Here is a 27,803-nt window from a genome sequence, read left to right on the forward strand (position 1 = left end):
GTAGGCTATAAGCACAAATGTTCCATTCGCGGGAATACACCATTATCAAAAGTGACAGCAAATGTGATTATGCATGTAATGCTTTTATTATAAAAGGTCCCCTTTTTATGCTGAAAAGGATCTTCCCCAAATGTGCTTAATTTTAACAAGTTATTTGGCCACTTTATTTGCGACACAAACCTTATTAAAACGTAGGCCTATGAGCTAGGCTACATGAAGTGTGCGACTACCATTCAAAAAAGTTGCAAAAAAATACATTGTTTCTTATGCTGGGCACAAGTGATAATATATCATTCACAAGTGATAGGCTAATATTGTCACCCATCATACTATTCTTGACTTAATCTCATCTTTACATATACGAAATAATATATGTGTGACATTTGTTTTGATTTAGAATGGACCATTATCACGCATCTGTATCGAAACAGGGGCAGCGGAAAAAAATACATGTGCACTTAAATAGCGAATGGAGGACGCTTTTCCCCGTGGTTTATTTTTATGCAAGCCAGGTAGGCTATACTCCTGTTGTAAATATAAGCAATGTGCTTAATATTAGGAAAGTTGAGAAATAAAAATAGTAGGCCTAGCCTATAGAAAGCTGATGGGATCCTCGTCTTTTTATTAGTGGCCATCACTCTGTTCTCACGCAATTGCATAGCCTAAAGAAATGTTGTGCAACATGAGCTCATGAAGTGTTTGATTTGATTTTTGAATACATTTGCATTTTTGTCAGAGTGATTAGAGGGACAATAGAGTGCTGAGTACCAGGCAGTTAGCAAGTTTGGTAGGCTACTAAGTGACCATCAGCAGCATCAGAGCTTGTAGAAGCCTAATTAGAGTGACTAAATGGTCATGTGGAATTTGACTGCCTTCATGACTCGTGACCGACCGGTGTGGCAGTAATACGGTCACCGAATGGTTGGTTACTTAAGACATAAACGAAAGGAGGTTGGGTAGTTGGGGAGGATGGGTAGGCGTATAGGCCTAACGGTAACGTCTAACTACCCAAAGTTTGCGTTTTCGAATCATGTCAGGGACAAATTAAGCATTTTAACTAATTAGCAACTTTGCGAATACTTGCAGTGGCTGCTCTTTCACTGTAAATGTATATCATTAATATGTTATTGACATGTAAATCTGTCATAAAAATCAGGAATTTCCTCAATAAACACAAATATGAGCGTTTCTGCATCTCATCGGTAGAAAAGGGCCATCTACATTTCCTGGTTGTAAGTAGGGATGCACGATATATCGGTGAACATATCGGAATCGGACGATATTAGCTAAAAAATGGCAACATCGGTATCGGCCCGATGTCTAGTTTAACGCTGATGTTAAAAACCGAAGTCAAAGCTACCGCACATACCTATATAATGTTGTAATGACGCCAAGTAAAATTTTGCGCTACACGTGCAACACAGCATTCCTAACCTAGCCCACAATGTCTGCTGTGTGGATCGAGCAGTCAAGCAGTCATTTGATAGAGTAACAACATTTCAGCGAGACAACTCAAAGCCGAAATCCATTAAAGCCAAGAAAATGGAATTCATTGCCCTTAATCAACCATTCTCTGTCGTGGGTGATGTTGACTATCGCCGACTGCTCGAGCACCGGTACACACCAAGTGCGCTATTTTTCAGATGTTGCCCTACCAGAGTTACACAGTAATAGCGTCCCTGCTATTAGCTTCACAACATACATACTATGGAACGCCATTTGGGTCTTTGCGTGTCAGAAAAGATACAGTAGCACTGTCAAAGCTGTACAAAAAAGTCGGCAAACACCGGCCACAAACGATGCGTTTACAATACCGCGTTGGTAATAAAGAACAATTTGTTCGACCGCAACTTCTGGGGTAGCTAGCTGTAGCTTGGTACCTAGCTAGCACCAATACAACCAGCCTGAAAACAATGACCAATAGAAACTGCAGTCATTTTCATTATTCTTAGCAATGATTTAGGAATCCTTGTGAGTATTAGCTAGATTGCCACTTGTTCGCCTATTGAAATTCAACTTCAGTTCATGAAAATAAATAGCTAGCCAGATACTTAACCCTCTTGTCCAAAGCTAACGCCCTGCCCTATGGGACTCCCAATCACGGCCGGATGTGATACAGCCTGGATTCAAACCAGGGACTGTAGTGACGCTTGCACTGAGATGCAGTGCCTTAGACTGCAGCGTCCTAGTGTGTGTGTTTTAACTATTTAACTGTACTAGAATGTTTAAAAGTCTGCTAAAATGTTTAATATCGGTATACTTTTGGGGGGCAAGGAAAATATTGGATATCGGTATGGCCAAAAATGTCATATCGGTGCATCACTAGTTGTAAGCAAAACCACAATATCCAGAATTCATAGCGATTTCAGTACACGATACCGCCTCTGTCGAGGTGGATCGGTTTGAGAGTGGGTGTCAACAGGTAGCTAATGTTACTCACTGGACCAGCCACTCGTTCCTAAAACATAAGCTTGAGAAAAACTATAACTATATAATAACTATTTTGTGTCAACAACTGTAAAGTTTAGTCATTGTGTACCTGGATCTGCAAACTACAAGCAAGCACAGGAGCTGAAGTAACATTTAATCGGTTACTTTAATAAGAAGACAAGCCGAGGTAACGTTGCTAACTTAGCTAGCGAACTAAATTAGTGTATCTAAACTAAAGAAAGTATAATGTAATGTAAATTAGCCAGCTGCCATCTGGCCATGTGATCTGTAACTTTGCAAAGTAACTTTAGCTATGTTAAGTTAGCCAGCTAACAGTGAGATACTAAGGTAACTAAACTAACACAGAGGCTAACGTGACCGGCATATGCATATCTACAGAGTCCAATCCCATCAACATGTGCAGCGGCATCAACATCAAGCTCAGCACCAGGAACTAGTTTAAGTCACCTTTGCTAAATCTTTCCATAACTCTAATTTACACATCTCCATTTGGCTTTCAGGGGGTCACTTTTTTATTTATTGCAGCTGCAGAGTTTTAAAACAGCCTATCACTCAAATAGCGTTGCTTTAAATCCATCTTAAATCAATCTACTGGCAAGCACTGTCGCAGTCACTATCCATCAATTCCTTTCAAATTGCATCCAAAATAGATACTCCTGTTTAAGATTGATACAGTGGGGCAAAAAAGTATTTAGTCAGCCACCAATTGTGTAAGTTCTCCCACTTAAAAAGATGAGAGAGGCCTGTAATTTTCATCATAGGTACACTTCAACTATGACAATGAGATTTTCTGGATTTTTTTTTCTTCATTTTGTCTGTCATAGTTGAAGTGTACCTATGATGAAAATTACAGGCCTCTCTGATCTTTTTAAGTGGGAGAACTTGCACAATTGGTGGCTGACTAAATACTTTTTTGCCCCACTGTATATGTATAGATGTCCTAACCTACCTCTTCCAGGTAATACATTCAATTGACCTTATATTTAGCTAATGAATAATGGGTTATGCATAATAAGCTTCTAACTTAAGCACCACCTGTGCTGCTCTTGCTTCCCTCCTTAAAAAACGCATCTTGTCTCTTGGAGTCCCAGGAAAAGCTATAATAGAACAGTTTGCTGGATTTTGGGGCATTTCCTACAAGGCCAGCATCAAGGAGTCAAGCTGCTAGTTGAGGACTATTAACATAAGTATTGAGACCCTTTGCTATGAGATTTGAAATTGAGCTCAGGTGCATCCTGTTTGATCATCCTTGAAATGTTTCTACAACTTTATTGGAGTCCACCTGTGGTAAATTCAATTGGTTGAACATGATTTGGAAACGCACACACCTGTCTATATAAAGGTCCCACATTTGACAGTGCATGTCAGAACAAAAACCAAGCAATGAGGTCGAAGGAATTATCCATAGAGATCCAGGACAGGCATGTGTCGAGGCACAGATCTGGGGAAGGGTACCAAAACATGTCTGCAGCATTAAAGGTCCCCAAGAACACAGAGGCCATTTCGGAAACATCAAGACTTGACCAGGTGGCCAGCACTAGGAACTGAGCAATGGGGGGAGAAAGGCCTTGGTCAGGGAGGTGACCAAGAACCCGATGGTCACTCTGACAGAGCTCCAGAGTTCCTCTGTGGAGATGGGAGAACATTCCAGAAGGACAACCATCTCTGCAGCACTTCACCAAATCAGGCCTTTATGGTAGAGTGGCCAGATGGAAGCCACTCCTAAATAAAAAGGCACAGTACAGCCCACTTGGAGTTTGCCAAAAGGCACCTAAAGACTCTCGGACCATGAGAAAAAAGATTCTGGCCTGATGAAACCAAGATTGAACTCTTTGGCCTGAGGAAACCTGGTACCATCCCTACGGTGAAGCATAGTGGTGGCAGCAAATTGCAGAAAAGCCTTTTTGAAATCTGACATGTTGGCTGGATTCACAACAAATGTAGCTTTAATTTGCTATCTTGCATGTGTGATTTCATGAAAGTTTGATTTTTTATAGTAATTTATTTGAATTTGGCGCTCTGCATTTTCACTGGCTTTTGGCCAGGTGGGACGCTAGCATCCGACATATCCCAGAGAGGTTAACATCAAGAGCAATGGTGACATCATTGGGGACCTTTAAGGTTGCAATGACACATCCATAACCTGAGCGGAAACCAGATTGCATAGCCGAGAGAATACTATCAACATCAAGAAAGCCAGTCAGATGATTATTGACAAGTTTTTCCAACACTTTTGATAAACGGGAAAAATAGAAATAGACCTATAACAGTTAGGATCAGCTTGATCTCCCCCTTAAATAAAGGACACACCATGGCTGCCTTCCAAGCAATGGGAACCTCCCCAGAAAGGAGAGAGAGGTTAAAAAGGTTGGAGACCAGGTTGCTGCCCCTATCATCGCCATGCCTAAGGAAGAAAGGGTCTAAACCATCTGACCCAGATGTTTTTTGGGGGTCAAGTTTAAGGAGCTCCTTTACCACCCTCAGACTCACTGACTGCCTGCAGGGAGAAACGTTGTAGTGGGCAGGGGAAAAAGAGGGAGAACCATCTGGGATAGTCCCATTAGAATGGGTGGGAGATGAGGAAATGTTGGACGGGCAAGGAGGCATGGCTGAGTCAAATAGGAATCCTGAATTAATGAAGTGGTGATTAAAGAGCACAGCCATGTGCTTCTTGTCAGTAACAACCACATCATCAACTTTAACATGGGCAGCTGTGAGGAGGGTTTATTCTCTAGGTCTTTAATCCATTTTCTAGAACTTCTTGGGGTTAGACCCACAGAGAGAGAACTGCTCCTTTAAGTAACTAACTTTGGCCTTCCGGATAGCCTGAGTGCACTTATTTCTCATTTGCCTGAACCATTGCCAGTCAGCCTGAGTATGCGTGTGCGGAGCCATTCGTCAAATGCAACTCTTGAGGTGGAATAACTCTGCAAAATCATGGTTGAACCAGGGGCTGAACCTGTTTTTAATTCTCATTTTCTTTATGGGGGTGTGTTTGTTAACAATACCGCTGAAAATATCAAAAAAAGAAGATCCAAGCTGAGGCCAGGTCATGAAGGAAGGCTTGCTCATTAAAGTTTTTTTAGCAAGCGTCTATGACAGGTCGTTTCACTGAGCAGCCATTACAAACACAGGCTGTAAAACAGTGATCAGTAAGGCCATTACAGAAAACACCAGACTGATACCTATCAGGATTATTTGTGAGGATAACATCGAAGAGAGAATCCTTTTCTGGGTGTTTGGAGTCATACCTTGTGGGATTTGTAATAATCTGAGAAAGATTTAGGGAGTCCCGTTGCTTTAATAGTTGGTCAGGCGGTTTAAGCATGTCCCAGTTTCGGTCACCAAGCAGGACAAATTCAGACTTAGTATAAAGGGCCAGGAGAGAGCTTAGGGCAGGTAGGGTACAGGCCGGTGCTGATTGAGGACGATAGCACCCAGCAACAGTCAACAAACAGCTATTTCAAAGTTTAATGCTTAAAACCAGCAAATCAAATTGTTTGGGGACAGACTTGGTGGAGACAACCAAGCACTGAAAGTGATCCTTGTTAAAGATTGCCACGCCCCCACCTTTGGAAGATCTGTCTTGCCAAAAAAGGTTAAAACCAGAAAGGTTAACATCAATATTCAAAACACTCTTTCCTAACCACGTCTCAGTAATGACCAACACATCTGGATTGGAGCTGTGAGCCCACACTTTCAATTAATCCATTTTAGGTAATAAGCTTCTAGTTTTAACTTGCAGAAAACCTAGGCTTTACAAGAGCAGAAGTCAATGAAACAGATATCAGAGCACAAGTCAGAATAGGGGGTAGCAACAGTAGATGGGCCAAGGTGTACATGCACATTTCCAGATATAATCAACAGTAATACAAATCAGGGCACGGCGGAGAACAGGGAGAGCTCTGCAGTGCTGATTTATGACATTGAATGTGCATCAGATGGCAACAAGATCATATTGTACAGCAATTTCATCAGGTAACATGAATACAAAGCCGGCGAGAGGTGGTTAGAATAGGATGGGAGGCCAAAAGTCTGTGTAACCAATAGAGTCAGAGTCCCGAGTGTGGGAACAAACAGTCTGTCCCACGGTTTGGTAAAGAAAGTTTGTAGTCAACAAAGTATGCAGGAGTCATGAGGCAAATAGCAAAATGCACAAGAAAGTGTGTGAGTGCTGGAGGAGAGCGAAAGCTCGGGAGAGAGGGGTGAGTGTGGTGGGTGTACCTGTACCAGACAGGGGGAGACAACCAGGGCAGACGGTGAACAGATCGCCAGGTGGAATCCAAGCAGCAGTGCAGCAGGCAACGGGAGTAGGTGTCACACCCACTTGGGAAAAACTTTTATTTCTGGAGGCAGATTTCTTGTAGAAAATGCCAGTGAATGCTCTTTGGACAGCAGGAGCATTGAATTTGTATCTGGTCTGTCCTTGCAAGCCTGGGAGCCTTAACTCAGCATTCAGTCGCCATAAATAAAGTATATCTTTGTAATGTACTTTATTTTACATTTTTCTTCTTGGTTTTCAAAATAGCATCAGACCAAACACTACCCACTCAGTGCCAAGTTGGATGGTGTCCTCAGATCTCTGCTGTTTGTTTGCTAGAGTACCCTCCGTATAGCTTGGAAAAAGAAAACCTTTAAAGCAGTAATCTCTCCAGGTCATTTTGGTCAAAATTAGGTTGTAGGTTTTGATCTGAAGGCCATGCTGTGGAGGGTAGCATCCTGCATATGTACCCGCAGAAAAAATCAAAGTTTATCTAACTCCAAATCTATCCTTTTGAAAAAACATGTTGAAAAATGTGAAAGCTCACATGCAGCTGTCTCTCTCCCTGAGGGGGGCGTGTCAGGTTGCGGATCCATCGATACAAAGGACCTCGTCCTTAAGTGGGCAAGGGAACATGGCGATATCACTTTCCAAGGCCACAAGATCAAGTTCTACCAGGATTTCAGTTCTAGCCTGGCGAAGAAACGGGTCACATTCAACGATACCAAGTCCACTCTGTACAAGAAAGGAATCAGCTTTGGGCTGACTTATCCTGCTCTGCTCTTTGTAAACTTTAATTTGATCTTGTTTAGTTTCTTAAATCAAAGACAATCACTGTTAAAAGCGCATCATTTTGATTTCTTTCTTTTTACTAAGGCTTGAACTTGCTGCTCAACTTAAGGCAATCTATAGCCTACATTGCAGTTTGGCAGCCTTTAGGTCATTTCGGATACTAATGTTACTCGCTGGTTAGACACCGATCCTGTCTACCAATATTTGTATGTATGTATGTATGTATGTATGTATGTGTGTATGTGTGTATGTATGTATATGTATATATATATATTTCATTGGGGGTCTGCTTTTTGTGATTTTTTGTATGGACATTCTATACTACTGTGGTTTACGTTGGCCTTAATTGGTGTTGTTGGTCACTGATGGTTCTCAGTTGCATTCACTTTATCTTGGACTCAACGACGACTCTTCTCTTCCAATTTTACTCATTTAATTGTTGCACTAGCTGAAGAGTTTAGACCCATGGTTTGTTTGCTTAATTGTACATATCCAAAATGCTAGTTGTCTGTATACCATCATTTAATTGTTTCCCCCTAAGGACGTTTGTAACAATTTACCAATACAGGGGCTGACCCTTTTTCATAGTCTACTAGTTAATTTCAAATGATTCTCATTACTCAGACCTGTGGCAACACCCAGTGGACTACATTCATATTATAGCCAGTGAAATGCCACCGATTGCTGTTAACATTTTTCAATAACTGACGCTTAAGGTTATACTCTTTGTTTAAAGTGTGACCGAAACCCAAATTGTGTACTTGCCTACTGCCATATTAAATGTTTTAATTTCAAGGTTGTATGTAACTTCTTTCCTAGGTCGGTTTGACCTCACATCACGTTTAGGATAATCAACGAACGCTGAGTAAGAGAATTCCTGCTGCTCGTCTTGTTCATAATGACGAGATTAGGATTATAATTATTTTCCTTTTTCTTTAAATGGTTTTATACCATCACTTGTATTTTATTTTTGTGTATGTTGGGGGTAGTGGGGCAAAGATTATTGTGCTCTGCTTCTCTAGAGGATTTTTTTTTTCATGCTGCTCCTCTTTCAATCTCTCTTTTAAGGATTCATGTCTAGTTCAACAACAAGTCAGGATGGTATTTTGGGGCTTCCAGTTAGACTGGTGACATGGAACATTTGCGGTTGTGGGGGGAAAGTTAAGTGCTTCTGAGCACTGAAGAGCCTGAATAATGATATCGCATTTCTTCAAGAAACGCACCTACATATTAACGACCATACTAGATTGCATAAAGCATGGGTTGGACAGGTTTTTAATACTAATTTGAACGGCAAAGCCAGGGTAATAGCAATAGTGATTTCACCCTCACAGATCATTTCAGATTCTGGAGGATGTTATACCACAGTTAGTGGCACCCTCTTCCAAACCCCTGTAGTACTTGCCAATGTTTACACCCCTAACTGGGATGACACTAGATTTATGACACCTCATTTAGCCTCTCTCCCTAATCTTGACACCCACCGCCTCATCTTCGGCAGTGACCTTAACTCTGTTACTGAACCAAGACTAGACCAGTCTAATCCCAGAACACTTACTCCTTTCGGGATGGCAAAAGCTCTTTCTACATTCATGACCCAAATGGGTTGTGTTGATCCATGGTGCTTCCTCCACCCGGTCTCAAAAGACTTCTACTTTTCTCATGTTCATCAAGCCTACTCGCGAATAGACTACTTTTTTTTATAGTTAGAGCCCTTCTCCCCTCAGTTAAAATTACAGAATATTCTGTTCTAGTAATTTTGGACAATTCCCCCACATTCTGGATTTAGCTCTTACTTACGAACGCAAAAAAACTGTTGAATTGGAGATTTAACACGGCCCTATTGTCCAACAAAAAATTATGACTTTATTTCAACCAACATAGATGTATTCATTCAAACAAATAAAAATGACAACACCTCCCCCTCTCTTCTTTGGGAGACTTTCAAAATGGTATTATAGGGAAATAATTTCTTACATTGCTCATTATTTCAAACAAAGAAAACTGAAACGTCAAGAACTGGTGGACTCAATCCTGGCAATAGACCGCCAATATTCACCTTCTCCATCCCCTGAATTATACACAGAGGCTGAAACTTCAAACTCAACTTAATCTGCTTTCCACTGATAAAGCAGAGTTTCTGTTGCAATGAACAAAGGGGACGTACTACGAATATGGTGACAAGGCCAGCCGCCTTTTGGCACACCAGCTTAAAACACCAGTCAGCATCTCATCTCATAGGTATATGACTCTTCCCGTGATATTACAAGTGATCCCTCTAATATTACTTCAACTTGTGTCATTTTTCTTACCTCAACAAATCCGAACCCCCATCAGATAATACGGCTATGGACAACTTTTTAGATATCTTGGATATTCCATCCATTGATATGAACATGAATAAAGTTCTGGATAACCCTCTGCATCTAGATATCTAGATAGGGGTGGCAGGTAGCCTAGTGGTAAGAGCGTTGGTCTAGCAACTGAAAAGTTGCAAGATCAAATCCCTGAGCTGACAAGGTAAAAATCTGTCGTTCTGCCTCTGAACAAGGCAGTTAACCCACTGTTCCTAGGCCGTCATTGAAAATAAGAATTTGTTTTTAACTGACTTGCCTAATTAAATAAAGGAAAAATCCAAATGAGATAAAAGGTTCTAAAGTCGATTTTTATTTAAAAAACTCATATAAACTAGTCCCATTACTATTAGATATGTTCACCGACTCGTTTTCACAAGGCTCTCTCCCCTCTGATGCAAACTCAAGCCTCCATCTCACATATACTCAAGAAAGATAAAGATCTAGCAGAATGTGGTGGATATCGGCCCATTTCACTTTTGAATGCTGATGTTAAACTATTAGTTAAGGTTCTATCATGCCGGTTGGAGCCCTGCCTTCAGGATGTCATATCTGATGATCAAACAGGTTTTTAACATTATACTCTCTCCTTCTGTCTCTCCAGACCCCGAAATTGTTGTTTCTCTTGATGCATAGAAGGCTTTCAACCAGATGGAGTAGGATTATTTATATAAGATTTTGGCAAGATTTAGGTCCAATTTCATCTCATGAATGTGTCTGCTCTATTCTGCTCCTATGGCTAGCGTACACACCAACTCTCAACATTCAAAATACTTCCCCCTCTCCAGAGGGACTAGTCAAGGGTGTCCTATGTCCCCGCTCCTTTTTGCACTTAGAACCACTTTCCTTGACCTTACAATTATCATCATCATTCACTGGAATCCACCGAGCTGGTGAAAAACAAAGTGTCGATGTATGCAGATGATCTACTATTATCACTAATCCTTTGAACTCTGTCAATAATATACTGCATATTTTAGACACATTTGGATCATTCTCAGGTTACAAATTGAACGTTCAGAGAAGTGAACGTTTTCCGATCAACCCCACTGCCAAGCAAATTCCCCATTGAGCCCTGCCTTTCCGTCTGTTTCCCTCTGGTTTTTCCTATTTAGGTGTGATTATAACAACATTTCTGGCTATCCTACATAAAAACGAACTTTGCAAATCTAGTCACGCAAGTTAAAGCGGCCTTCTAACGTTGGGATAGTCTGCCTCTCTCCTTAGCTGGCAGAATCTAATCTGTTAAACTTTATTTTTTTTTACCTAGGATTCTATACCTTTTTCAATGTCTTCTGATCTTTCTGCCGAAATACTTTTTTACCAAGTTGGATTAGCTCAGTCATTTTATCTGCGCAGGCATATCACCTAGGAGACATAAAGCAATACTTCAAAGAAGGAGACAAGATGGAGGATTGGTACTTCCAAATTCTGGTGTAATGCTCCAAGTACCAACTGGTGCTCATTAGAAGCACACTCCTGCCAATCATGCTCCCTTTCTGCTCTTACTTGTGCCCCACTGACCTTGTGTCCTTCAAAGTATACTGGAAACCCCATTGTGCACTCTATGAAGATCTGGAGACAATTTTAGACTGTCTGCCCCTTCTCTTCCGAGCCCTGTTTGTAAAAAACACCTATTTTTTGCCTCCAAACTTGACCAGGCTTTTGTTTTGTGGTGAGAAAGAGGTTTGGTATGTTTCAAATATGTATTTTTAGATGGGAAGTTAGCAAGTTTGAATATCGTAGCTAAATGTAATCTGTCTCATTCTAATCTTTCCACTATTTTCAAGCCCATAACTTTGTTTGCTCTCATTTTCCCACCTTTCCTCAACTGCCTCCCAAGACGTTGCGAGAAGAGATTTTGTCCCTCTCGTGGATTCGGCAAGGTCTGATTTCGGGATTATATGACATTATGCTTTCCTCTGAACCCTCTCCAATAAACAAAATCAAGGCAGGTCAAGTTCACTACCCCAGCCTTACCCCAGTCTTACACAAGACTGGTGGGAGGAGGCCTTTCTTAGGGTTAACTCCAACTTAAGTTTAAATTCAGTTCAAACTCTTGCACAGAATTCACTACACCAAAGAAAAACGTAGTAAATTCCTCCCAGACACAAATGAGACGTGATAGATGTCCATTCACTCTGGCAAACCACACCCATATGTTTTATTCATGTTCTAAGCTGTCTGAGTATTTGTCCTCCTTTTTTAACACTCTCAAAAATTCTAGATATTGACCTACAGCCTTGTCCTTTTATAGCTATATTTGGAGTTCTATCTTGTAGCCTCATCTCACTAAAAGTAAAGCAGACGTTGTAGAGTTTGCTTCCCTCATAGCCCGCTGGCAGATCTTGCTTAATTGGAAATCCTCCAAACCTCCCACTGCATCATCCTGGTTGAAAGATTTAATATATTTTCTATACTTCAAAAAAATGTAATAAAACAGAGGTTGTACTGATAACTTTTTATTGAGATGGCAGCCTTTAATTTCCTTTTTTGAAAAGTTGCTTTCTATTGATCCGGATGAACAATTTTGGTCAACAGGGTATATGAGAGGGTGCGGGAGGGAAGGCATACTATGCTGTGATCTTTATTTATTTATTTTTGTGTATGTATATGGGGGTATGTATATTTACATTATTATTATTTTCAATTGTATGTTTTAATTTATTTTAGCATGTATGCTGCTTTTGTTAAGGGGAGGGAGGTGTTTCAATAAGTATAAGGGGATAAAATTATGCATCTGTTCAATTTGTATTTCTTGATATGTCCAATAAAAATACATAAATCAAATAGATTTGAATTTTGATTACGTGCGCATATACTGTAGTTGTTTTAACGGAATAGCCTGTGTCTTTTCAGCTCAGATTTACCCACTAGGCTACGGCATACGACGCAACATAGGAATAGCCTATAGGCCTAGTGTTTTTGTTTTTTTAAATCCATATTTCTTTATGTATTCATTCGGATTCACAGTGCCGACTGTGAATCAGAATTAGTTAGGGAACATAGATAATTAAGATGTCTTATCTGCATAATATGTTTATATGATATGCTTGTTATTCGAATGTATCCCTTCAGACTCCAATGTTGGCAGTTGCACTTCCTCCTTCAGCTGGGCCTCAAGTCAACTGGGCCCAGTGAGGGGAAAAGTCAGGCTTGTCTTTCAAATGTCTCTGGTGCTATGCAGAATATCAGAAGGAGAAGAGGACAGGAGGGAACATTGTCTTCATATGTGAATGGGTCTTTACCTATTGTAAACCACGTGAAGGGGTGGCGTGATTAATGGGGAACCAATTACTTGTCTCCACAATGTCTGTGCGCCAGTCACTCCCTCCTTTGGCCTTGGGGGAGATAAGATCTGAGAAAAAATGTGTGGGGTCGTGTCCGGAACCATTGTATGTCATCTCTGATGTTGCACCTATCCTGGGGTAGTGTATGACCTAGAGGCTCACTCCCCTTAGTGAGATTGTCCAGTCATGTGGTCAAGAAGGGGTTTTACTTGAGATGGAAGTATCTGGAGTTGACAATTGATTAATGCCATAGAATTAATTGGTGTTTCTGTGCTATGAAGTACCAGGAACGAGATCGGAGCCTCGTCTTAGGGGCCAGACTAAACTATAAGAACAGTCTTCATAGCAAATGGCTGGGGGATACTCCTTTCTCATATATCAAGTTTCACCTTGTGACCCATTCCATACATCTGTTGTTTGTCATAAAGAATAAAAGGGTGCATCTTTTTTATAAAATATATTTTTTATTATGTCAGAGCTAGTCGCCACAACACTTGGAAGTGTTGAGCCAACCAGCCTCATCATTAGAGAAGCAATTGCTCTATGCTTTCCTTATTAATACGTTTTGAATAAAGTGATATCCTGATTGGTGATTGACCTTGTCTCTTCTCATTATTGATTAGAATTTCCACCACAGGACCAAACAGAGGTCCCGTAACGAATGGTTCAGGACAAATACATGTACTGTTACAGCCCTAGTAGACACTGTCCTTCGCTCCCACCTACCCTCACCGTCATTAACAGAACTGCGGGAAAACAATGGCCGACAGGCAGGGGCGAAGGACACTGTCTAGTACCGGTTGCCCCCGCTAGCACAGTAGGCAGGGGGCTGGGGCGCCATCGTGTGCTAGCTAACTAACTAGTTAGTGACACCTTGTGCTAGCACACAGTGTCACCCCGCCTCCCGCGTACTGGAGAAAACCATGCCCGACAGGCAATACCGAATGACACTGTTGACTGGTCGTCCCCGCCACCCGCTTGCGCAGCAGGCGTGAGGCTGACACTGTGTAGTAGTTAGCGACACCGTATGCTTGCTAGTTAGCTAAATCACGATGTAGCTCCCGCCTACTGTGTATCAGTCCTCATTAGGACTAGCTGTCCTGCTCTCGCCGTCGTTAACAGAACAGAGGGAAAACAGTGCCCGACAGGCGGGGTGAAGGACATGGTCTACCGGAGCACGGCTAGCTAGCTCTCATTGTCGCCCCGTCCCTTCTTCTGTGGGGCTTATCGGCAGCTGGCATCCAACGCTATTGTGCACTAGTGCCACCCACTAGTGCCACCTACTGTACTGTACCCAGCCAGTCCTAACTTGAAAATGGACCAATAGAAGTATAAAGAGGGGTTCCTGCAGATGCAGTTATGCCCCGAATTGGGGGCCGATATTGCACCTTTCTCGGTCAAACTCGTCGTCAACTTCTCAAAAGCGCAGATATGGAGCAAGAAATTGTACATTATTAAAGAAATTGGATATTATTAGCCCACCGGATCCATTATTTATTTTCTCTGGAAACGGAGGTCCACAGCATAAGGACCGAGGTAAAGTTGGTTTTATATTCACACATTTGGACATTCAACAGACATTCGCCAAAAGCCATTTGCAAATGTAAAAATCAATAACTAATTCACCGTTTTTCACAGAAACATCAAACTAGGTATGATTTATTCTATAAATGTCTAGTATACTTTTACAACCCTTGCTTTGAGTAAATATTCCAGTTCTGATTTGATAGAAATACATGAAATGCCATTTAAAGCTATATAAATCAGTAATGTTTTCACTGATTATGACAGAAAAATCAAACTAGGTATGATTTATTCTATAAATGTCAAGCATACTTTTACAACCTGGTTTGAGTAAAAATACCAGTTGACTTGATAGAAAAACATAATATCTATAAAATGCCATTTAAAGCCATATAAATGAATAACGTTTTCACTGACTGACAATCATCAAACTAAGTATGATTTATTTTATGTCTAGTATACTTTTACAACGTTTGCTTTGAGTAGAAATTCCGGTCTTAATTTGATAGAAATACATAAAATCTCAAATATTGCATTTAATAATTCTGTGATTGTAGCAGAAAAAAGGGAAACTATGCATTTATTTGCAATAACTTTAAAGAAATGTTAATTTCAAGTGCAATTTGTTCTATATGAAGTTGTACAATGTTTACAATCCTAAATTGTATGCCAAATCGGGTCAGAACATTCAACAACCTCTGACTCCACTTCGTCAGAATTCTGAAGGAGGAAATCAACAAGCTCAGCATCGTTCTGCTCAAAGCCCAGGTCACCTTCTCATACTACTTTGCTGCTCTCCTGTTCACCTCATATCCTCTACTGCAGGTTTGGTAGTGGATAGTGTCTCCACTGGATGGTTGAGTCTGGCCTCTCCAGGCACCACCAGCGCTGGTACCCCCTGCTCACTTTGAGATGGCTCCTCCAGAATTTCCCTCTCCTCCTTCCCTGTGTAGAATATGAACTGCCTGGTACTGCTCTGCTCCACATTCAATTGGGATTGACCTTGACTAACCTGGGGGTCATTAAAACCATTTGTTTTGCTAGCACAGACTGGAATGTGTTCAGAGATTCTTCCGATGGCATTGAGGAGTACACCACATCAGTCACTGGCTTCATCAATAAGTGCATCAAGGACGTCGTCCCCACAGTGACTGTACGTACATACCCCAACCGGAAGCCATGGATTACTGGCAACATTCGCAGTGAGCTAAAGGGAGGAGCTGCCTCTTTCAAGGATTGGGACTCTAACCCGGAAGCTTATAATAAATCCCACTATGCCCTCTGACGAACCATCAAACAGGCAAAGCTTCAATACAGGACTAAGATTCGAATCGTACAACACCAGTTCCGGATGTGGCAGGGCTTTTGCAAACTATTACAGACTACAAAGGGAAACACACAAGAGCTGCCCAGTGACACAAGCCTACCAGACGAGCTAAATAACTTCTATGCTCGCTTTGCGGCAAGTAACACTGAAACATGCATGAGAGCATCAACTGTTCTGGATGACTGTGTGATCACGCTCTCCACAACCGATGTGAGTAAGACCATTAAAAAAGGTCAACATTCACAAGGCCGCTGGGCCAGACGGATTACCAGGACGTGTACTCTGAGCATGCGCTGACCAACTGGCAAGTGTCTTCACTGACATTTTCAACCTCTCCATGTCTTAGTCTGTAATACCAACATGTTTCAAGCAGACCACCATAGTCCCTGTGCCCAAGATCACGGCAGTAACCTGCCTAAATGACTACCGACGCAAGGCACTCACATCTGTGGTCATGAAATGCTTTGAAAGGCGGGTCATGGCTCACAAACACCATTATCCCAGAAATCCTAGACTAGAGGTTGACCGATTAATCGGAATGGCCGATTAATTAGGGCCAATTTCAAGTTTTCATAACAATCGGAAAGCTGCCTTTTTGGACAACTTTATTATTATTATTTTTTTTTACACCTTTATTTAACTAGGCAAGTCAGTTAAGAACACATTCTTATTTTCAATGACGGCCTAGGAACAGTGGGTTAACTGCTTTGTTCAGGGGCAGAACGACAGATTTTTACCTTGTCAGCTCTGGGATTCAATCTTGCAACCTTACAGTTAACTAGTCCAACGCTCTAACCACCTTTCATTGCAGGCTGCCTACCACCACCTTTCACCAACTGAGCGGTGGTAGGCAGCCTTTCATTACACTCCACGAGGAGCCTGCCTGTTACGCAAATGCAGTAAGAAGCCAAGGTAAGTTGCTAGCTAGCATTAAACGTATCTTAAGAGCGATGCAACGCAGGGGGATGATTTAACAAAATCGCATTTGCGAAAAAAGCACAATCGTTGCACGTCTGTACCTAAACACCAATGCCTTTCTTAAAATCAATACACAGAAGTATATATTTTTAAACCTGCATATTTAGCTAAAAGAAATCCAGGTTAACAGGCAATATTAACCAGGTGAAATTGTGTCACTTCTCTTGCGTTCATTGCACGGAGAGTCAGGGCATATGCAACAGTTTGGGCCGCCTAATTTGCCTGAATTTTACGTAATTATGACATAACATTGAAGGTTGTACAATGTAACAGGAATATTTAGACTTAGGGATGCCACCCGTTAGATAAAATACCGAACGGTTCCGTATCTCACTGAAAGAATAAACGTTTTGTTTTCGAAATGATAGTTTCCGGATTCGACCATATTAAAGACCAAAGGCTCGTATTTCTGTGTGTTATTATGTTATATTTGATAGAGCAGTCTGACTGATCGGTGGTAGGCAGCAGCAGGCTCGTAATCATACATTCAAACAGCACTTTCGCGCGTTTTGCCAGCAGCTCTTCCCTGTGCTTCAAGCATTGCGCTGTTTATGACTTCAAGCCTATCAAGCCTAATAGCGTTTCAATCGTCACTCGCTCTGAGACCTGAAGTAGTTGTTCCACTTGCTCTGCATGGGTAATGATGCTTCGAGGGTGGCTGATGTCGATGTCTTCCTGGTTCGAGCCCAGGTAGGGGCGAGGAGAGGGACGGAAGCTACACAGGCAATACTAAAGTGCCTATAAGAACATCCAAAAGGTATATGAAATACAAAAGGTATAGAGAGAAATAGTCCTATAAATACTATATTAACTACAACCTAAAACCTCTTACCTTGGAATATTGAAGTCTCATGTTAAAAGGAACCACCAACTTTCATATGTTCTCATGTTCTGAGCAAGGAACTTAAACGTTGGCACATATTGCACTTTTACTTTCTTCTCCAACACTTTGTTTTTGCATTATTTAAACAAAATTGAACATGGTCAATTATTTAATTGAGGCTAAATTGATTTTTATTTATGTATTAAGTTAAAATAAGTGTTCATTCAGTATTGTTATAATTGTCATTATTACAAATATTATTATTTATTTCTTAAGTAAAGTCGGCCGATTAATCGGTATTGGCTTTTTTGGTACACCAATAATCGGTATCAGTGTTGAAAAATCATAATCGGTCGACCTCTACCCTAGACCCACTCCAATTTGCATACCACACCAGCACTCCATACTGCCCTTTCCCACCTGGACAAAATGAACACCTATGTGAGAATGCTATTCATTGACTACAGCTCAGCGTTCAACACCATAGTGCCCTCAAAGCTCATCACTAAGCTAAGGACCCTGTTACTAAACAGCTCCCTCTGCAACTGGATCCTAGACTTCCTGATGGGCCACCCCCAGGTGTTAAAGGAGATGGAGATGATTGTGGACTACAGGAAAAAGGAGGATGAGCACGACCCCATTCTCATCAACGGGGCTGTAGTGGAGCAGGTTGAGAGCTTGAAGTTCCGTGGCATCCACATCAACAAACTAACATAGTCCAAGCACACCAAGACAGTCATGAAGAGGGCATGACAAAGTCTATTCTCCCTCAGGAGACTGAAAAGATTTGGCATGGGTCCTCAGATCCTCAAAATATTTTACAGCTGCCCCATCAAGAGCATTCTGACAGGTTGCGTCAATGCCTGGTATGGCAACAGCTCGGCCTCCGACCGCAAGGCACTACAGAGGGTAGTGCGTACGGCCCAGTACATCACCGGGGTCAAGCTTCCTGCAATCCAGGACCAATATACCAGGTGGTGTCAGAGGAAAGCCCTAAAAATTGTGAAAGACTCCAGCCACCCTAGTCATAGACTGTTCTCTCTGCTACCGCACGGCAAGCGGTACAGGAGCGCAAAGTCTAGGTCCAAGAGGCTTCTAAACAGCTTCTACCCCCAAGCCATAAGACTCATGGACAGCTAATCAAATGGCTACCCAGACTATTTGCAACCTGCTGCTCTTTAATTATGTTCTTCTTATCTCTTACTTTTTTCTTAATTTAGATTTTTTAGGTATTTTCTTAAAACTGCATCGTTGGTTAAGGGCTTATAAGTAAACATTTCACTGTTGTATTCAGTGCATGTGACAAATAAAATTTTGTTTGCATTTTTTTGTGCAACAGTTCCAAATTCTAAAGTAGTTTCAAGGCACAACAGTCATTTATTTATAAGTATCTAATTTAACAGCAAAGAGAACCCTTCCAATAATTTTATATTTTGGCTTTGTTGAAGTCCTTCTTTGTCATCCCCATACAAGCCAATGGTACCATTTCCTGATGTAATAAATTAAACTGTTCCAACGCTTACAGCCAAATGTTTAATACACCGGGAATTCACAGAACACATTCTGGAAGGTCTATAGATAGTGGTCACTTTATTAGGTACAACCCCCTTTGCATCTGGAACAGCGTGAATTCAAAACTGTTGATGAAACTAGGAAAAGGAGATAGACTGTTCAAGTTTTTAAGTCCAGTTGGAGTTTATTACAGTCAGTACAAGTTTTGGAACTTTTGAGTTACAAAAGACCATCACAGACGGTGTTGTCATTTTACACATTCTTAAGTTCAAACAAACATTAAAAAAATACCCGAATACTTCTCTGCATGCTTCAGTGTCTAGCAAGCCAAGACCATGGGACTTGGTGTATGTAGAAGCAATTTATTTTTGTGAATAGGGTGGTGAACCTAATAAAGTGGCAACTAAGTGTAGATATCACAAACAACTCCTTTTGAGCAGTGTCTGTTATACGATGATCAATGGGTAGAATGGTGAATCTGATCCCCAAGGTCCTCATAAGCTCACTTGGATATATAGAGTTGGAGGTAAAGAAATAAAATATGAAACTAGGACATTAAAACACTGGCAGAATTCTTTCATCCACATAAAATGTATTTTAAAGTATAAATACCCTTCTAAGACCACCGTCTTTCTGGACATTTTAAAAAGGTTTGCAAATAGGTCTTTCTGCAAGGAATGTGAACTGAAAGGGATATGGTAATACCTACAGTTGACATCGGAAGTTTACATACACTTAGGTTGGAGTCATTAAAACTCGTTTTTCAACCACTACACAAATTTCTTGTTAAGAAACTATAGTTCTGGCAAGTGGGTTACGACATCTACTTTGAGCATGACACAAGTAATTTTTCCAACAATTGTTTACAGACAAATGATTTCACTGTATCACAATTCCAGTGGATCAGACGTTTACATACACTAAGTTGACTGTGCCTTTAAACAGCGTGGAAAATTCCCGAAAGTGTTGTCATGGCTATAGAAGCTTTTGATAAATTATGTCAGTTAGCCTGAGTCAATTGGAGGTGTACCTGTGGATGTATTTCCAGGCCTACTTTCAAACTCAGTGCCTCTTTGCTTGACACCATGGGTAAATCAAAAGAAATCAGCCAAGACCTCAGAAAATAAATTGTAAACCTCCACAAGTCTGGATCATCCTTGGGCGCAATTTCCAAACACCTGAAGGTATCACGTTCATCTGTACAAAGAATAGTACGCAAGTATAAACACCATGGGACCACGCAGCCATCATACCGCTCAGGAAAGAGACGTGTTCTGTCTCCTAGAGATGAACGTACTTTGGTGCGAAAAGTGCAAAACAATCCCAGAACAGCAGCAAAGGACCTTGTGAAGATGCTGGAGGAAACAGGTACAAAATGTATCTATAGCCACAGTAAAACCAGTCCTATAATCGACATAAGCTGTAAGGCCGCTCAGCAAGGAAGAAGCCACTGCTCCAAAAACCACCATAAAAAAGCCAGACTACGGTTTGCAACTGCACATGGGGACAAAGATCTGACTTTTTGGAGAAATGTCCTCTGGTCTGATGCAACAAAAATAGAACCGTTTTCCCATAATGACCATCGTTATAGTTGTAGGAAAAAGGGGGAGGCCTGCAAGCCGAAGAACACCATCCCAAACGTGAAGCACAGGGGTGGCAGCATCATGTTGTGGGGGTGCTTTGCTGCAGGAGGGACTGGTGCACTTCACAATATAGATGGCTTCATGGGGTAGGAAAATTATGTGGATATATTGAAGCAACATGCCAAGACATTAGTCAGGGAGTTAAAACTTGGTCGCAAATGGGTCTTCCAAATGGACAATGACCCCAAGCATACTTCCAAAGTTGTGGCAAAATGGCTTAAGGACAACAAAGTCATGGTATTAGAGTGGCCATCACAAAGCCCTGACCTCAATCCCATAGAAAATGTGTGGGCAGAACTGAAAAAGCATGTGCAAGCAAGGAGGCCTACAAACCTGACTCAGTTACACCAGCTCTGTCAGGAGGAATGGGCCAAAATTCACCCTACTTATGTGGGAAGCTTGTGGAAGGCTACCCGAAACTCTTGACCCAAGTTAAACAATTTAAAGGCAATGCTACCAAATACTAATTGAGTGTATGTAAACTTCTGACCCACTGGGAATGTGATGAAAGAAATAAAAGCTGAAATACATAAATCATTCTCTCTACTATTATTCTGACATGTTACATTCTTAAAATGAAGTGGTAATCCTAACTGACCTAAAACAGGGAATTTTAAATGGGATTAAATGTCAGGAATTGTGAATAACTGAGTTTAAATGTATTTGGTTAAGGTGTATGTAAACCTCCAACTTCAACTGAATGTAGGTGATGTAGTTTCTCCACTGGTATAATGTGTGGTAGTTGCACACCTCCCTGCTGAATTATGTAGAGGTGATTTGGGCCAGTTGATTTTTTTTCTTCATTATCTTTTGTGAAAAATAATTTTCATGTAGGCTTTGTGCTAGCAGTTTGAGAAAGAGAGCAAATAGAATAGGGACAGACTGGTTGAAGTCCTCATTTCTAAATGGTTAGGGCCAGTAGATTACAGAGGGGTTCACATACAGTTCAGAAGCAGTCATAATGTATACGTTTAGCCCAAAAACAAAGCATGTACTGTCCACTTCTTAAATTAGTGTTTTTTTTGTTATCCACCCTTTGGTATCTTGCAATACCATGCTAACTTATATATATATATATATTACACACACACACACACACACACACACACACACACACACACACACAGTATATACATACACTACTATTCTAAAGTTTGGGGTCACTTAGAAACATCCTTGTTTTTAAAAGAAAAGCAATTTTTTGGTCCATTAAAATGTCATTGGAACACAGGAGTGATGGTTGCTGGAAAATGGGCCTCTGTACGCCTACGTAGACATACCATTAAAAAATCAGCCGTTTCCAGCTACAATAGTCATTTACAACATTAACAATGTCTACACTGTATTTCCAAACAATTTTATGTTATTTTAATGTTCTTTCAAAAACAAGGACATTTCTAAGTGAGCCCAAACTTTTGAAAGGTAGTGTGTTATGGTTCACTCTTAGTTTTCCTTATCTCCACTGTGGAAAGTCCATCTTGGTCCTCTTGATCCATCCACCTGTCTTCTTTGTTTGTCAGGCCTGACCCCTTCATCCCGTAGTTTTTTCCTGTAATCTAATTTAATATGACTGAAGATGCAGAATTTTATGCCAGCCCCCTTCTAAAAGGATATAACAGACTCGTTAGAACTTTTGACCACACGCCATCCATCAAATCAAACTGGAGTTTTTACTCGAAACAAAAGTTGTAAAAGTATGCTAGACATTTATAGAATAAACCATATCTAGTTTTATGTTTCTGTGACAATCGATGAATTAGTTATTAATTTTAAATGGCTTTTGATGAATGTCTGATGAATTTCCGAATGTGTGAATAGAAAACCAACTTTACCTCGTCGCAAATCATACGAATAGCTGAGACCATGTTGGGCAACGCTAGCTAGCTGGTTGGCTAAAGACGAGACTCGGTGCAGTGTAAATACGCAATGCGCTTTCCATATCGAAATAAATGCATATAAGACTAATTGTATGCTAGCTGACCAGTTATTTAGATAACTAGTAATATTTTGGTTATTGCACAAGTTTGAGCTTACAAAGAAATGTAATACTTCTAAAACATGACCAGCCTGCTGTAGCATCAGTGGACTTGTTCACACAGGCTAACGTTAGTTACAGCTACCTAGCTAATGAACAGTCATTGATTTTTTTTTTTAAAGTGACATCTTTGGCAGTGACGTTCAATCACAAATGACAAAATCAGGCAGTGAGCTAACGTCTTACAGCCGGCTAGATAACGTATGCAAAGTTAACGTTATTTCAACGACTATATACACATTCTGTATAGAACACGTATAAAACCAAGGCTACAAATTGAATCGTAATAGTACAAAAAATAGCTAGCTAGAAAGCTAATATTTAGCAGCTAGCTAACATTGACCAGTTAGCAACATTACTAGCTAGCTAAGCCAAAACACCACGAACGTTTGAAAACCAAGACAAGTAGTTAGCTAGCATGACATGGGTAGGTAGATAACGTTAATTCTTATAGTACCATTAGACCGCTCACGTTAGTTCACTCCTGTTCTGGCCTAGCCAAAAAGGCCCAGTAGCGGTATCTAGCTAGCCACTAGGCTAACACAAACATGCTAGCTTGTTAAATCGAAATGAATGGAACGAAGTTAGGGAGATTTACATAGATATTTTGCAGTCGGGTCAGCGGCCTGTCGAAACTCGTGTCCTGGAAAAAGCGATTAGCGAAGTCCCGGGGGTGCCCGCTTGGATGATCCACATGTTCAAACTGTTAGTATTTGACCCCGAATATATTTTACAATAAAAGTGCTGTGCAAGGGCTTCCAAAATTCCGATAGTTACCCCTTCGAAAATATTTAGACCAGCCAGTGATTGTGCCCGGCGACGCTCTAGCACCTCAGCTGGACAACATGACGGTTTGCAACTGTAAAAAAAAAAAAAAAAAGTCTAATTGACTCCAGATGTTGAGTACTAGCACATTGCTTTAGGATAACACAAAACCGCCTCTCCTAGATTTGCAGATAGCCAAGTCTAGATAAATGTGGTCTGGCAGCAACAGTGCTCAGGGGCGGATTGGCCTTCTAGCAATTCTGGCAAATGCCAGATGGGCTGGACCTTTTTTGTTGACGCATACAAAATGTTTTTATATTAAATTTTTCTTTATTTAACTAGGCAAGTTAGTTAAGAACAAATTCTTATTTACAATGACGGCCTACCCCGGCCAAACCCTAGCAACGCTGGGCCAATTGTGCACTGCCCTATCGTGGACAGTTATGATTAGAGGTCGACTGATTAATCGGAATGGCCGATTAATTAGGGCCGATTTCAAGTTTTCATAACAATCGGAAATCGGTATTTTTGGTCGCCGATTTCCGATTAAAAATTATTATTTTTTAAATTGTATACCTTTTATTTAACTAGGCAAGTCAGTTAAGAACACATTCTTATTTTCAATGACTGCCTAGGAACTGTGGGTTAACTGCCTTGTTCAGGGGCAGAACGACAGATTTTCACCTTGTCAGCTCAGGGGTTCCAATCTTGCAACCTCACAGTTAACTAGTCCAACGCTCTAACCATTGCACTACACGAGTACCCTGCCTGCCTGTTACGCGAATGTAGTTGAAGCCAAGGTAAATTGCTAGCTAGCATTAAACTTATCTTACAAAAACAATCAATCATAATCACAAGTTATAACTACTGATCCAGTTTAGCAGGCAATATTAACCAGGTGAAATTGTGTCATTTCTCTTACGTTCATTGCACGCAGAGTCAGGGTATATGCAACAGTTTGGGCTGCCTGGCTCATTGTGAACTTATTTTCCAGAATTTTACGTAATTATGACATACATTGAAGGTTGTGCAATGTAACAAGAATATTTAGACTTAGGGCTGCCGAACGGTTCCGTATTACACAGAAATAAGAAACGTTTTGTTATCAAAATGATAGTTTCCGGATTCAATGATATTAATGACCAAAGGCTCGTATTTTTGTGTGTTATTATGTTATAATTACGTCTGATTTGATAGAGCAGTCTGACTGAGCAGCAGCAGGCCCGCAATCATTCATTCAAACAGCACTTTCGTGCGTTTTGCCAGCAGCTCTTCCCAAGCACAGCGCTGTTTATGACTTCAAGCCTATCAGCCTAATGGCTGGTGTAACCAATGTGAAATTGCTAGCTAGTTAGCTGGGTGTGCGGTAATAATGTTTTGAACGTCACTCGCTTTTAGATTTGGAGTAGTTATTCCCCTGGCGCTGCAAGGGCCGCGGCTTTTGTGGAGCGATGGGTAACGATGCTTCGAGTCTGGCTGTTGTCGATGTCTTCCTGGTTCGAGCCCAGGTAGGGGCGAGGAGAGGGACGGAAGCTATACTGTTACACTGGCAATACTATAGTGCCTATAAGAACATCCAATAGTCAAAGGTATATGAAATACAAATGGTACAGAGAGAAATAGTCCTATAAATACCATATTAACTACAACCTAAAACCTCTTACCTTGGAATATTGAAGTCTCATGTTAAAAGGAACCACCAACTTTCATATGTTCTCATGTTCTGAGCAAGGAACATAAACGTTAGCTTTTTTACATGGCACACATTTTTACATGGCACATATTACTTTCTTCTCCAACACTTTGTTTTTGCATTATTTAAACCAAATTGAACATGTTTCATTATTTTTTTGAGGCTAAATTGATTTTATTGATGTTTTATATTAAGTAAAAAAAAAGTGTTAATTCAGTATTGTTGTAATTGTCATTATTACACTTTTTTGGTCCTCCAATAATCGAGTTTGCATGCCCAATTTTTCAGTTTTTGATTTGTTAAAAAAGTTTTAAATATCCAATAAATGTCGTTCCACTTCATGATTGTGTCCCACTTGTTCTTGATTCTTCACAAAAAAATACAGTTTTATATCTTTATGTTTGAAGCCTGAAATGTGGCAAAAGGTCGCAAAGTTCAAGGGGGCCGAATACTTTCGCAAGGCACTGTATAATTAATTGTCAACCCACAATGTATGACAATCAGTGGATTAGGTTGCACATCAAAATATCTTGAATCTTTCATTCCTGCTTGGACGTGTTAGATGAAACAACTTATTTCTTGAATAGCTAGGTAGTCTATTTATCATACTTTCATGATTTGGGTCTGACCAAATCATGATGTGGGTGCAACCAAATCATGGGCTGGTGCTACCAACTATCAAAGTTAGTGGCACTAGTGACACCAAGGGGAAATGTTAGTCTAAAGCCCTGTAATAGTAAGAAGGCTCTACGCATGTGTTATTTTACACACTACTAGCTGCTACTCATATTCCCCCTCCTTTCACATTTATTTCTTAGCTCACCCTATTCTGAACCATGATGATGTAGCATATCTCTGCCTCATATTTCTGAACAGCTGAAATAAACAATTGACGGTGATTTGAACTTACATTTCAATATACTGTGCCTTCGGAAAGTATTCAGAGCCCTTGACTTTTTCCACATTTTGTTACGTTGAAGCCTTATTCTAAAATTGATTAAATTAATAAAAATCCTCAGCAATCTACACGCAATACCCCATAATGACAAAGCGAAAACAGCTTTTTAGAATGTTTGCAATTTCTAAAAAAGAGAAATACCTTATTTCCAGAAGTATTCAGACCCTTTGCTACGAGAATGGAAATGTAGCTCAGGTGCATCCTGTTTCCATTGATCATCCTTGAGATGTTTCTACAACTTGATTGGAGTCCACCTGTGGTCAATCCAATTGATTGGACATGATTTGGAAAGGCACACACCTGTCTCTATAAGGTCCCACAGTTGACAGTGCATGTCTGAGCAAAAACCAAGCGATGAGGTCAAAGGAATTGTCCGTAGAGCTCAGAGACAGGATTGTGTTGAGTCACAGATCTGGGGAAGGGTACCAAAACATTTCTGCAGCATTGAAGGTCCCCAAGAACACACTAGCCTCCATCATTCTTAAATGGAATAAGTTTGGAACCACCAAGACCAAACTTAGCAATCGGGGGAGAAGCACCTTGGTCAGGGAGGTGACAAAGAACCCGATGGTCACTCTGACAGAGCTCCAGAGTTCCTCTGTGGAGATGGGAGAAACTTCCAGAAGGACAACCATCTCTGAAGCACTCCACCAATCAGGCCTTTATGGTAGAGTGACCAGACGCAAGCAACTCCTCAGTAAAAGGCACAAGACAGCCTGCATGGAGTTTGCCAAAATGCACATAAACACTCTCAGACCATGAGAAACAAGATTATCTGGTCTAATGAAACCAAGATTGAAATGCTCACTAACAGGGATGTAAGCAAACTTGTGCAAAAATGTGAAATAAATATTTTTTTTGTGCATATGGAACATTTCTAGGCTCTTATTTCAGCTCATGAAATATGGAACCAACCCAACATGTTGCGTTAATATTTTTGCTCGCTGTATTATAAAGGCTATACAACCTCCTCTGTCTGTTGTGACCGATATTGTAGTTGCACAAGCAGGACACAGTCCCTACACATTGCATTGGAGCAAAAATAATCTGCGTTTTGTTTGATTATTCAATTCATTTTTTTGCATTTTGTGTGATGATGTAAGCTAATCGTACCCACTTGCCAGAGTTTCTGAAAAAATAACTACTATTTTGAGTGCCTGTCCGCCTCCTGCTTAGACAATGATTGCGGTGATCATGAAAAAACAACATTAAATTGCAAGTCTGTGTCTTGCTTGTGTTTAATATACTGAAAAGATAGCTGCATGTAACTCCCCACTTGAGTTTTGCATTGGGGAAATGTTTTATTTGACCTTTAATTTAACTAGGCAAGTCAGTTAAGAACAAATTCTTATTCACTATGACGGCCTACCAAAAGGCAAAAGGCCTCCTGTAGGGGA

General features: G+C 40.7%; 1 protein-coding gene across 12 annotated transcripts in view; it reads right to left on the reverse strand.

Moving 5' to 3' along the window:
* tlcd3bb (TLC domain containing 3Bb) overlaps positions 1–24,000 on the reverse strand; it is a 47,508-nt gene extending 23,508 nt beyond the window's left edge. For 2 of the 12 annotated variants that reach the window (XM_090202503.1, XM_036946689.2), the window contains exon 1: positions 23,768–24,000. The gene's annotated coding sequence lies outside the window, so the exon portion shown is untranslated. Of the gene's footprint in view, positions 1–6,675; positions 7,406–23,447; positions 23,568–23,588 lie in introns of those variants that run through there. The other 10 variants (XM_090202496.1, XM_021565527.3, XM_090202502.1 and 7 more) reach the window with 8 other exon arrangements.
* Positions 24,001–27,803: the final 3,803 nt, after the last annotated feature.

The sequence above is a fragment of the Oncorhynchus mykiss genome, chromosome 16, assembly GCF_057628025.1.
Source record: "Oncorhynchus mykiss isolate SJ-2025 chromosome 16, ASM5762802v1, whole genome shotgun sequence".
In the NCBI taxonomy this organism is placed as follows: Eukaryota; Metazoa; Chordata; class Actinopteri; order Salmoniformes; family Salmonidae; genus Oncorhynchus; species Oncorhynchus mykiss.